This window comes from Furipterus horrens, unplaced genomic scaffold (assembly GCF_987537825.1).
Source record: "Furipterus horrens unplaced genomic scaffold, mFurHor1.1.pri manual_scaffold_3, whole genome shotgun sequence".
NCBI lineage: Eukaryota > Metazoa > Chordata > Mammalia > Chiroptera > Furipteridae > Furipterus > Furipterus horrens.
This window is the reverse complement of record NW_028327173.1, coordinates 97,171,366-97,184,244: the sequence shown is the minus strand read 5'-3', so window position 1 is coordinate 97,184,244 and position 12,879 is coordinate 97,171,366. Positions and strand designations below refer to the sequence as shown.

Here is a 12,879-nt window from a genome sequence, read left to right as displayed (position 1 = left end):
ATTTAATAAAATGAGGAGAGGCTTAGAAACCTCTGGGACAGCTATAAACATGCCAACATCAGAATCACAGGGATGCCAGAAGGTGAAGAGAGAGACCAAAAAAATTGAAAAATTATGTGAAAAAATAATGAAGGAAAACTTCCCTAATTCGGGGAAGTAAATGGACATATGGGTCCAGGAAGCACAGGGAGTCCCAACCAAACTAGACCAAGGGAGGATCACACCAAGACATATCATAATCAAAATGCCAAAGATTAAGGATAAAGAGAGAATCTTGAAAGCAATGAAAGAGAAGAGGAGAATTACTTACAAAGGAGTACCTATAAGACTGTCAGCTGATTTCTCAAAAGAAACTTTGCAGGCAAGAAGGGACTGGAAGGAAATATTTAAAGTGATGAAAAGCAAGGCCTGACAACAAAGATTACTCTAGCCAAGGCACGAAACCAATACGTCGGCCGCCGCACAAAGGCGTCTGTGGCCTCGCCCCAACTGGCGCGAAACCAATGCACTGGCTGCCGCACACAGGCGCCACCCAGGCCTACACCAACAGGCATGAAACCAATGCCCCAACTGCCCCAATATGCATAGGAAACCCACTTACCAGCGCACAGAGGCCTCCCCATGCTGCCGGAACAGGTGAACAACCAATCTGCCTTGGACCGATCCACCCCGGTGCGCAACGGGTCAACTCACCCCTGGCCTGCATGAGGGAGTGCACTTGCCCCTGGCTGATGCCTAAGGCTGGTGAAGTGAAATAGAGGCACTTTGTACTAAGTTTTGGGTGCTGGCTCTCGAGAAAGAGCTGGAAGAGCAGCGGACTAGGTCCCAGTACAGAATCATCCCGAGTGCTACAGAAGAAATCACTTAAACAGACTGCTCCCCTCCAAGTGGCATCAGCTGGAGGCAGCAGCTCAACAACTGTATACATGAAGATCTCAAGATAAAGGCAGAAAATAAAATCAGATGAATCTAAGAAGCAGAAACAAGACCAGTGCCCAAAATGGGGAGGTGGAATGACACCCCACCGAGCAGAAACAACACCCACCAAAAGGAAAAAAGGAATTCCCAGAAGGAGGGATAAATGAAATGGATAGATAAAAGAGAAGCAAGCAAACTACCAGACATGGAATTCAAAACAATAGTAATGAGGAAGCTCAATTAACTCAACAACCTCAAAGAAAACTACAACGAACTCCAGGGGAACTACAAAGAACTCAATGGAAACTACAAAGAACCCCAGGAAAGCTACAAGGAACTTACTGAGAACTACACCAGTATAAAAAAGGACACAGAAACTATCAATAAGAACTAGGAATAAATGAAGAATACAATTTCTGAACTGAAGGACACAGTAGAATCAATCAAAAGCAGACTAAATGAAGAAGAGGATCAGATCGGTGAGTTAGAGGACAAGGTAGAAAAAAATTCACAAACAATGCAACAAAATAAAAAAAGACTGAAAAAGCATGAAGAGGGTTAAAAAGAACTGCAGGACCACATGAAATGAAACAACATCCATATCATAGGGACACAAGAAGGAGAAGAAGAGGAACATGGGATAGAAAACCTGATTGACAAAGTATGACAGAAAATTTTCCTAACTCGATGACATAAAAAGTAATGTAAGTCCAGAAAGCACAGAGGGTCCCAATGAAGATGAACCCAAAAAGGCCTACTCCAAGGCACATCATAATGAAAACGGCAACATTTAAAGACAAAGACAGAATCCTAAAGGCAGCAAGAGAAAAACAGTAAATAACATACAAGGGAGCTGCGATAAGACTATCAACTGATTTCTCAACAGAAACACTACAAGCCAGAAGGGAATGGCAAAAAATATTTCAAGTAATGAAAAACAAAGGCCTACAACCAAGACCAGGGATCAAATCAACAAATCAGAACATAGGGAAGGAACAAACAGTAAACCAGTGCAGAAAGAGGAAATGAAAGGTGAGGCAAATGAGGAGAGGCTCAGAAACTTATCGAACAGCTATAAATGGGAGAGCATCCGAATCACAGGGTTGCCAGAAGGTGAAGAAGAACAACTAGAAATTAAAAAATTATGTGAAAAAATAATGAATCAGAACTTCCTTAACTTGGGGGAGGAAATAGAATTACAGGTCCAGGAAGCAAAGAGAGTTCCAAAAATACTGAACCCATGGAGAACCATAACAAGACACATTATAATCAAAATGTCAAAAATTAAGGATAAAGAGAGAATCTTAAAAGCAGCAAGAGAGAAGAAGAGAATTATGTATAAAGGGGTCCAATAAGACTATCAGCTGATTTCTCAAAAGAAACTCTGCAGGCAAGAAGGGACTGGCAAGAATAATTCAAAATAATGAAAAGCAAAAACCTACAAACACAATTACTCTATCCAGCGTAGCTGTCATTCAGAATAGAAGGGTAGAGAAATTGCTACCAGGACAAAGTAAAACTGAAGGAGTTCATTAGATCCAAACCATTGTTATATGAAATGTTAAAGGGACTTGTTTAGGAGAAAGAGGATCAAAACTATGAACATTAAAATGAAAATTGTATCACAACAACCAACCACAGAAGCTAGGGAATGGAAACAAAGGCAAACTAAGTAGGCAACGAGAGTAGAAAAAGAATTATAGGTATAGGGAACATATTGGGGGGAGGTCAGCTGGGAGGGGGAAGGTGCGAAAGGGAGGAAGATGGTACAGCAATTAAAAGCATAGTAGGAGGTAGTGGAGTAGACAGGAAGATGTTGAGAAGAACTGTATGCACAACCAATGAGCACTAAGGCGGGATGGGGGACAACTCGCGAGGGGGTGTCACTGGGTGGAGGGGAACAAAGGGAAAAGAAATTGGGACAACTGTAATAGCATAAACAATAAAGCATATTAAACAAAAAACATAAAAAACATGCATGCACCCAACACAGGAGCACCTAAATATGTAAAGCAAATTTTGATGGACTTTGAGGGAGAGAATGACAAATAAAGTCATAGTAGGGGATTTAAATACCTCTTTGACTTTAATGGATAGATATTCCAGAAAGAATATCAGCTAGGAGATGGAAACCTTAAATGATACACTAGATCAAAAATACTTGATATCTTCAGAGCATTCTGATTCAAAGCAGCACAATATACATTCTTTTCAAGTGAACATGGAATATTTTCTAGGCTAGACCATGCGTTAGGACACAAAACAAATCTCAATAAATTTAAGAAGACTGAAATCATTTCAAGTATCTTTTCTGACCATAATGATATGAAACTAGAAATTAATATCAAAAAGAAAACTGAAAAATACACAAAAACATGTAAGCTATATAACATGTTATTAAACAATGAATGGGTTAACCATGGGGTCAAGGAAGAAAGCAAAAGATATCTTGAAACAAATGAAAATGAGAACACAAGAGCCAAAAATCTTTGGGACACAGGGAAAGTCACCCTAAGGGGGAAATTCATAGCATTAAGGCCTATCTCAAGTAAACAAGAAAAACCTCAAATAAACTAACTTTGTAACTAAGGGAACTAGAAAATGAACATCAAAGAAAGCCTAAAGTGAATAAAAATAAAAGAAAGTAATAAAGAAATAAATGAAATATTGCCTACAAAATCAATACAAAAGATCAATGAATACAAGAGCTGGTTCTTTGAAAAGACAGACAAAATAAACAAACTTTTAACCAGACTTGTCAAGAAAGATAAAGAGAGAGGATCCAAATAAATAAAATCGGGAAATAGAGAAGTAACAACTGAAAAAAAAAGAAACACAAAGGAATATAGAAAAATATATGCCAATTTTGGACAACCTGGATGAAATGGATAAATTCCTAGAAACATGTAATCTTCCAAAACTAAATCAGAAAGAAACAGAAATCTGAACAGCCACACTATAACTAGTAAAACTGACGGAGTACACTAAAAAACTCTCAGTAAACAAAATTCAAACATTCAAAACAGAACTATCTCCTTTCCTTCTCAAACTATTTCCAAAAATTAAAGAGGACAGAAGACTTCCACGCTCATTCTATAAGGCCAGCATTGTCCTAACTCCAAAACACTATAAAGACATTAAAAAGAAATAAATTTGTAGGCCAATATCCCTGATGCACACAGATACTAAAATAATTAACAAAATATTAGCAAACAAAATAGCACGACACATCAAAAGGATCATAGGCCATAAGCAACTGGGATATATTCCAGGCATGCAAGGTTAGTACAATATTTGCAAATCAATAAATATACCACATAAACAAAATGAAAGATGACTACCACATGATTATATTAATAGATGCAGAAAAAGCGTTTGATGAATTCCAACAATGATTTATGATATCAGAGCTCAGCAAAGTGGGAACAGAGGGAACATACCTCAATGCAATGAAGGCCAGCATCATACTCAGTGGACAAAAACTATAAGCATTCCCCTTAAGATCAGGAAAAAGACAAGGATGTTTGCTTTCAACACTTATAGTCAACATAGTACTTCAAGTCCCAGCCACAGCTACCAGACAAGAAGAAATCAAAGGCATCCAAATTGAAAAGAAAGTAAAAATGTCATTATTTTCAGATGACATGACACTGAATGTGGAGAACTCTAAAGATTCTACCAGGAAACTACTAGAACTGATAAATGAATTAAGTAAAGCAGCGTGATACAAAATTAATATCCAGAAATCAGTTGCATTTTTACATGCCAATAATGAACTATCAGAAAGGGAAATTTGGAAAACAATCTCATTCACAATTCCTTCAAAAAGAATAAAATATTTAGATAGATCAAAGATGGCGGAGGAGTAAGTGGAAGCTATACTAACCTCCTCCCAGGATCAGTCTGGATTTACACTCAATTTTGGAGAAATCATCTGGAATAACCAACTGAACACTAGCTGGAGAGAAGTCTTATAACCACGGAGAGACAGAAAAGACTGCTACATCACAATGTGACCAGTAGGGAGTGCAGAGACTCGGAAGGGCTGACTGGGCTCCTACAGGTGGCAGCTGAAGGGACTGAGAAACAGCTCAGCAGCCAGTGGTTCCCTTTGAGAAGGGCAGGGTCTAACCGCCCAGCTGGACTTCCCAGCCTACAGACACAGAGTGGAAAGTAAAATAGTATCCAGCTGCGAAAAGCGAAAAGGCGCAGAGTTTCTTGCTAGCCAAAGAGAAACAGCGGGAGAAAAAGAGCTCTTAAGAAGATCACATAAAAAAATATTTTGGCCCCCACTTACCCTGGGCTCAAGCAGAGGGAAGGCAGAGAGGACTGGAAATGCTTGGGGAGAGTTTGGTGTGGTGGCTTTGAGGGGAGAACTGGGGGAGCAGCCGACCAGGTCAGAGTGCTGACTCATCCCCCAGTAGTGCAGGCAGACCATTCCAGCCTGAGGGGAAGCAAAAGCCCTACCTGCAGAAATTAAGCTGCCACACCCACAGTCCTTAAGCCTGACGGCTAATCACAGATTATATAGATTAACAATTAAAGAAGACAGACAAAGGCAGTAGATCCCTGGAAGTCCCCAACAGGCTGCCTAGGGCCAGACTGGTAGATGATCTGACTTCACCAGAGGCAGATCCAGGAAGTGGAGATCATTCTAAGAAGCACCAATAAACAATAGGAGTCACAAAAATGGGGAGAAAGAGAAACAACCCCCCATCAAAAGGAAAGGTAGAATCCCCAGAAAGACTGCTAAATGAAATAGAGGGGAGCAAACTATCAGATAAGGAATTCAAAACATGGATTATGGAGAAGCTCAATAAGCTCAGTGGAAACTACAAAGAACTCCAGGGAAACTACAAGGAACTCCAGAAAAACTACAAGGAACTTACTAAGAATTACACGAGCATGAAAAAGGACATAGAAGCTATCAATAAGAGCCAGGAGGAAATGAAGAATATGATCTCTGAATTGAAGAACACAGTAGAAGGAATTAAAAGCAGGCTAGAGGAAGCAGAAGATCGGATCAGTGAGCTGCGGGACAATGTAGACAAAAACTCCCAGACAGTTCAACAAAATGAAAAAAGACTGAACAAGACTGAAGAGGTTCTAAGACAGCTGCAGGACAACATGAAACATAATAATATCCATATCATAAAAATTCCAGAAGGAGAAGAAGATGACCAAGGGATAGAAAACCTCTTTGAAAAACTAATGACAGAAAACTTCCCTAACATGAGGAGAGAAAGAGTCATGCAAGTCCAGGAAGCACAGAGGGTCCCAATGAAGATGAACCCCAACAGGCCCACTTCAAGACACATCATAATTAAAATGGCAACATTCAAAGACAAAGAGAGAAACAACTAATAACATACAAGGGAGCTTTAATAACGATGTCATCAGATTTCTCAGCAGAAACACTACAAGCCAGAAGGGAATGGCAAAAAATATTCCAAGCGATGAAAAACAAAGGCCTACAACCAAGAATACTCTACGCAGCAACGCTCTCATTCAAAATGGAAGGTGAAACAAGGAGTTTCCAAGACAAAAGAAGGCTAAAAGAATACATCTGCACCAAACGAACATTGCAAGATATGCTAAAGGGTCTTCTTTAAGAAGATGAAGAAAGAGAGAGATACAGAGACGAACACGAGTACAAAGGGGGAAAATGACAATGAATAAATACTTATAAGTAATAACCTTAAATGTAAATGGATTAAATGCTCCAATCAAAAGACATAGGGTAGCTGAATGTATTAGAAAGCATGACCCACATATATGCTGTCTACAAGAGACACACCTCAAAAGAGAAGATTTACACAGACTAAAAGAGAAGGGAAAAAAAAAGTATTCGAAGCAAATGGACATGAAAAGAAAAGCTGGGGTAGCAATACTTATATCTGACAAAACAGATTTCACAGCAAAGGCCATAAAAAGAGACAAAGAAGGACATTTTATAATACTTAAGGGAACAATCCATCATGAAGATATAAGCCTGATAAACATATATGCACCCAACATAGACGCACCCAAATATGTAAGGAACATTTTGAAAGACTCCGAGAAAGGTATAGAGAGCAACAAACTCATAGTAGGGGACTTTAACACCCCATTTTCAACAATGGACAGATCTTCGAAGGAAAGAAACACCAAGGATATTGAGGCATTGAACAACACTCTAGATCAAATAGACTTAATTGATATATATAGAACTTTTCACTCCAAAGAAACAAAATAAACATTCTTCTCAAGTGCACATGGAACATTTTCAAAGAAATACCACATGGTAGGACACAAAACAAGACTCAACAAATTCAAGAAAATTGAAATTATATCAAGCATCTTCTCAGATCACAATGGCTTAAAATAGGAAATCAACTCAAGGAAAAAACTCAAAAACATTCAAACTCATGGAGAATGAATAACATGGTATTAAATAATGAATGGGTTAACAATGACATCAAGGAAGAAATCAAAAAGTTTCCGGAAACCAATGATAATGAACACACAACAACCCAAAACCTATGGGATACAGCGAAAGCAGTCCTGAGAGGATAGTTCATAGCAATACAGGCCTACCTGAAAAAGCTAGAATAATCTTTAATAAAAAATTTAACTCTACAGCTACAAGAACTAGAGGAAGAACAACAAACAAAGCCCAGATCAAGTAAAGGAAGGAAATCATCAAGATCAGAACAGAATTAAATCAGATACAGCATATTCTCAGATCACAATGTCTTAAAATTAAAAATCAACCACACACACACACACACACACACACACACACACACAAAACCTCAAAGACATTCAAACTCATGGAGAATAAAAAACATGCTATTAAATAATGAATGGGTTAACAGTGACATGAAGGAGAAAATCAAGAAGTTTCTGGAAACAAATGATAATTAACACACAACGGCCCAAAACCTATGGGACACAGCAAAAGCAGTCTTCAAAGGAAAGTTCATAGCAATACAGGCATACATAAAAAGGAGATAAGAACCTCAAATTAAAAACCTTACACTACAGCTACAAGAACTAGGAAAACAATGACAAACCAAGCCCAGAGCGAGTAGAAGGACGAATCATCAAGATCAGAGCAGAATTAAATGACATAGAGACTAAACTAACAATTAAAAAGATCAACAAAAGTAGGAGCTGGTTCTTTGAAAAGATAAACAAAATTGACAACCCTTTAGCCAGGCTCATGAAGAAAAAGACAGAGAGGACCCAAATAAATAAAATCAGAAATGAAGGAGGATAAATCACAACTTAAATCACAGAAATACAAAGGATTTTAAGAAATTACTACAAACAACTGTATGGCAAGAAACTTGACAACCTAGATGAAGTGGACAATTTCTAGAAACATATAGTCTTCCAAAACTAAATCAAGAAGAAGCAGAAAGCTGGAACAGACCGATAACAAAGAGTGGAATTGAAATAGTAATCAAAACACTACCGGCACACAAAAGCCCTGTACCAAATGGCCTCACGGGCAAATTTTACAAAACTTTTAGGAAAGAATTAACACCTACCCTTCTCAAACTATTCCAAAAAGCCCAAGAAGAGGGAAACCTCTCAAACTTTTCTTATGAAGTATTACCCTACTTACAAAACAGATCAAGACACAACAGAGAAAGAAAACTACAGGTCAATATCGCTGGTGAACATAGATGCTAAAATCCTCAACAAAATATTGGCAAACCGGATCAGACAACACATTAGAAAGTTCATACATCATGATCAAGTGGGATTCATCCCAGGGATGCAAGAATGGTTTAGTATTCACAAATCAAAAAATATAATACAGCACACAAACAAAATGAAAGCCAAAAACCACAGGATCATATCAATAGATGCTGAAAAGGCATTTGATAAAGTACAACACCCATTTATGATAAAAACACTCAGCAAAATGGGAATAGAGGGGGAGCATACCTCAACATAATAAAGGCCATATACAAGAAACCTGAAGCCAACATCATACTCAATGGACAAAAACTGAAAGCATTTCCCCTGAGGTCAGGAACAAGACACGGATGTAAACTCTCTCCACTCCTATTCAACATAGTCTTGGAAGTTCTAGCCACAGCAATCAGACAAGAAAGAGAAATAAAAGGCATCCAAATTGGAAAAGAGGAAGTAAAACTGTCATTATTTGCAGATGACATGATAGTATATATAGAAAACCCTATAGACTCCACAAAAAAACTACTCGACCTAATAAGTGAATTTGGCTAAATAGCAGGGTACAAAGTCAATATTCAGAAATCAAAGGCATTTCTGTATGCTAACAGTAAAATATCATATAGAAACTAGGAAAAAACATCTCATTCACTATAGCAACAAGAAAAATAAAGTACTTAGGAATAAATTACATCAAAGAGGTAAAAGAACTCAGAAAACTACATAACACTGAAGAAAGAAATTAAGGAAGATACAAATAAATGGAAGCATATACCATGTTCATGGATGGGAAGAATCAACATCATTAAAATGTCCATACTACCCAAAGCAATTTATAGATTAAATGCAATCCCTATTAAAATACCAATGACATTTTTCACAGACCTAGAACAAATACTTCGAAAATTTATATGGAACCAAAAAAGAGCTCGAATAGCCACAGCAATTTTGAGGAAGAAGAACACAGTAGGAGGAATCACAGTACCTGATATCAAAGGTAATAAAAGCCCACGAGATAAAAGGCCGGGTTCCATGGTTGGTTGTGTGGTCCATAGCAATCTTTCCAGGGAAGGAATGAAGGTTGTTTTCCTGAAAGGTGGCTAGAAGGGACCTTAAGGCACAATGGAAAACCAGAAGGACTTGGAAAAGACAGGTGTGTACAGGCAAGGCTGAATGCCAGGTATGTGGCTCAGCTTCTGTGCCCCGAAGGGCAGACTGAAGGTCATCCTAAATGTTCCTTGCGTAAGTTCCAGCAAAGCAGAACTAAAGGTCATAAGTGATCACTTGCTGCTCTTGTTGTGTTTATGCAAATGAATGGGATAAATTAAAAATAGACTTAATGCAGTCCCTTTAATGACAAGGAGGGTAATCTTAGGGAGAAAAATCGTGATTCTAGGAAAATCACAATGATCAGTGGTAGACTATAAAGTAGTGCAGCTAACCATCTTTAAAGTTTCTTTTCATTTAAAATATGTTTTCACTTGAAAGTTAAACTATGTGGTATCATCAAAGATGTTTAATTTACAGGCAAGAAGAATGTCAAATGCCTTGCAACTGGATGTCTTTCCAATAAGACAGTCTTACAGATTTAGAGACTTGTTTGTGGGTTATGTTACATAAATTAACATGTGTTTTCTGTTTTCAAAGGGCATAAGCCTATCATCTCATTACCTGATTGTCTGTACGTATAGGCCTCACTTAATCCTGTCTGCATTGCTGCCTCCTGAGACTCAACGGTTTGGCTGAACTAAGTGGCAGGGTTGGTGAAGTATGGGATGGTCTGTGGGCTTCACTTTAAAACTGGTTTCTCTTTTCTGTCCAAATGGCTTGGACAGAAAGGGTCAAGAGGTCTGAGAGCGGGGAAACCTAAAACATTTCCCTCAGCCCAAACTAAGTATAAAGGGCAAAAGAGTTTTGGACAGGTGAAGCCCTTTTTTTTCCCTAATGTGGGACACTGAAAAATTAATCCCTGCCTTTTGTTATCTAGTGGTTATGGATTGAATGATGTCTTTTAACCCTCATGCGAAATCTGTGGCCCCCAGAATACAACAAGGATGCCAGCCTGTTAAATTAAGCATTCCGTTGTCCAGGGACAGCCAATTGACCTGGAGTCTGCACGATCCTCCCCCATGTGGGAAGGCCACCCTCCCCTCCACATCCCCACTCTTATTAGGGATTAATGGACCCAAGGGTAGGTAGGACGACGACCATGTCCAGCTTGAAGCAGCTAGAGGAGCTCGAGACGTTTGCCCACTGTCCTCTATAAAGGGTGTTAAGTCTGAGAGGGAGGGATTGTTATTTTTTATTGTTATAATAATTAATTAATCATTTATTTATTTAAAAAGAAAAGAAGAAAAGTATATGAAAGGGTGAAGCGGGAGAGCTTGCGTGTACGACTCAAGGGCATCGGCTTGGGGGGGTATTTCTGGGGGAGGGAGGGTGCTGGGTGGAGGGGAGCAAAGGGGAAAAAATTGGAACTATTGTAACAATATAATCAATAAAATATACTTTAAAAAAAGAGAATAAAATATTTATCCAAGGATGTAAAAGACCTCTACTCAGAAAACAGAAAGACACTGATGAACAAAACTGAAGAAGATACAAATAAGTAAAAGTACATACTGTGTTCACGGATAAGAGGAATTAACATCATTAAAATGTCCATACTACCCAAAGCAATCTGTAGTTTCAATGCAATTTCTATCAAGACACCAATGGTTTATTTCACAGAATTAGAAAAAAATATTCCAAAAATATATATGGAAACATAAAAGACCCCGAATAGCAAAAGAGACCTAAAGAAAGGAAAACAAAGTTGGAGAAATCATGCTAATATCAAAATATAGTATAAGGCCATAATCATAACAACAGCATGGTACTGTAATAAAAACAGACATATAGATAATGGAACAGAATAGAGAGACCAGAAATAAACCCACAGCTTTATAGTCAGTTAATATTTGACAGAGAAGATAAAAATATACAATGGACTAAGTTAGTTTATTCAATAAATAGTGTTGGGAAAATTGAACAGATATGCCCAGAAATTGAAACTAGATCACTTTCTTACACTATACACAAGAATAAATTCAAAATGTATTAAAGACTTACATATTAGACTCAAAACCATAAAAACCCTAGAAGAAAACATAGGCAGTATAATCTCAGACATTGCTCATAGGAATATTTTTTCTGATATATCTCTTCAGGCAAAGAAACAACAGGAAAAATAAACAAATGGGACTATATCAAACTAAAAAGTTTCTGCACAGCAAAAGGAACCATCAACAAAACAAAAAGACAACTCGCTGATTGAGAGAAGATATTCGTCGATACATCTGATAAGGGTTAATATCCAAAATTTATTTTAAAAATGCATAAAAGTCAATACCACAAAAACAACCTAAATAAAAATGGGCAAAGGACCTAAACAGATACTTCTCCAAAGAGGACATATAGATGGCCCAAAGAAATATGAAAAGATGCTCAATATCACTAATCATCAGAGAAATGCAAATTAAAGCTACAATAAGATATCATCTCACACCTGTCAGAATGGCTATCATCAATAAATTAAAAAACAACATGTTCTAGTGAGGACGTGGAGAAAGGGGAACCCTAGTGCACTTATGGTGGGAATGCTAATTGGTGTAGTCACTGTAAAGCAGTATGGAGTTACTAAAAAAATTTTAAATAAAACTATCATACAACCCAGCGATTCCCCTTCTGGGAACTTATCCATAGGAACCCCCCAAACTAAGTCAATAGAATATATATACCCACATAGTCACTGAAGCATTATTTACAACTGCCAAGATCTGGAAGCAACTCAGGTGTCCATCAGTAGGTGAGTGGATAAAACAGCTATAGAACACATACAGAATGGAATACTACTTGGCCATAAGGAAACAGAAAATTTTACCGTTTGGAACAGCATGGATGGATCTGGGGAACATTATTCTAAGTGAAATAAGCCAGTCAAAGAAAGACAAATACCATATGATTTCACTCATATGTAGAACCTAATGAACAAACTGAACTAATAAGTAAAACAGAGACTCATAAATAGAGAGCAGGCTGACAAGGACAACAGTATGGTGACTGCAGAGGGGAGGGAAGTGGGTTGAGGTGTAGGAGTGTATGGGGGAATAATTGATATGGATAAAATATACCATAAAAAATGAACAACAACATAAAAAGACCACTCTACCCAGCAAGACTGTCTTTTCTAATTGATGGAGAGACAAAGACCTTCCTAGACAATAAAAAGTTAAA

The 12,879-nt window shown here is 37.8% G+C and overlaps 1 protein-coding gene across 2 annotated transcripts in view; it reads right to left on the bottom strand.

Annotated features, from left to right (window-relative positions):
- GMDS (GDP-mannose 4,6-dehydratase) overlaps positions 1–12,879 on the bottom strand; it is a 747,100-nt gene that overhangs the window by 165,728 nt on the left and 568,493 nt on the right. The gene's annotated exons all lie outside the window — the stretch shown is intronic.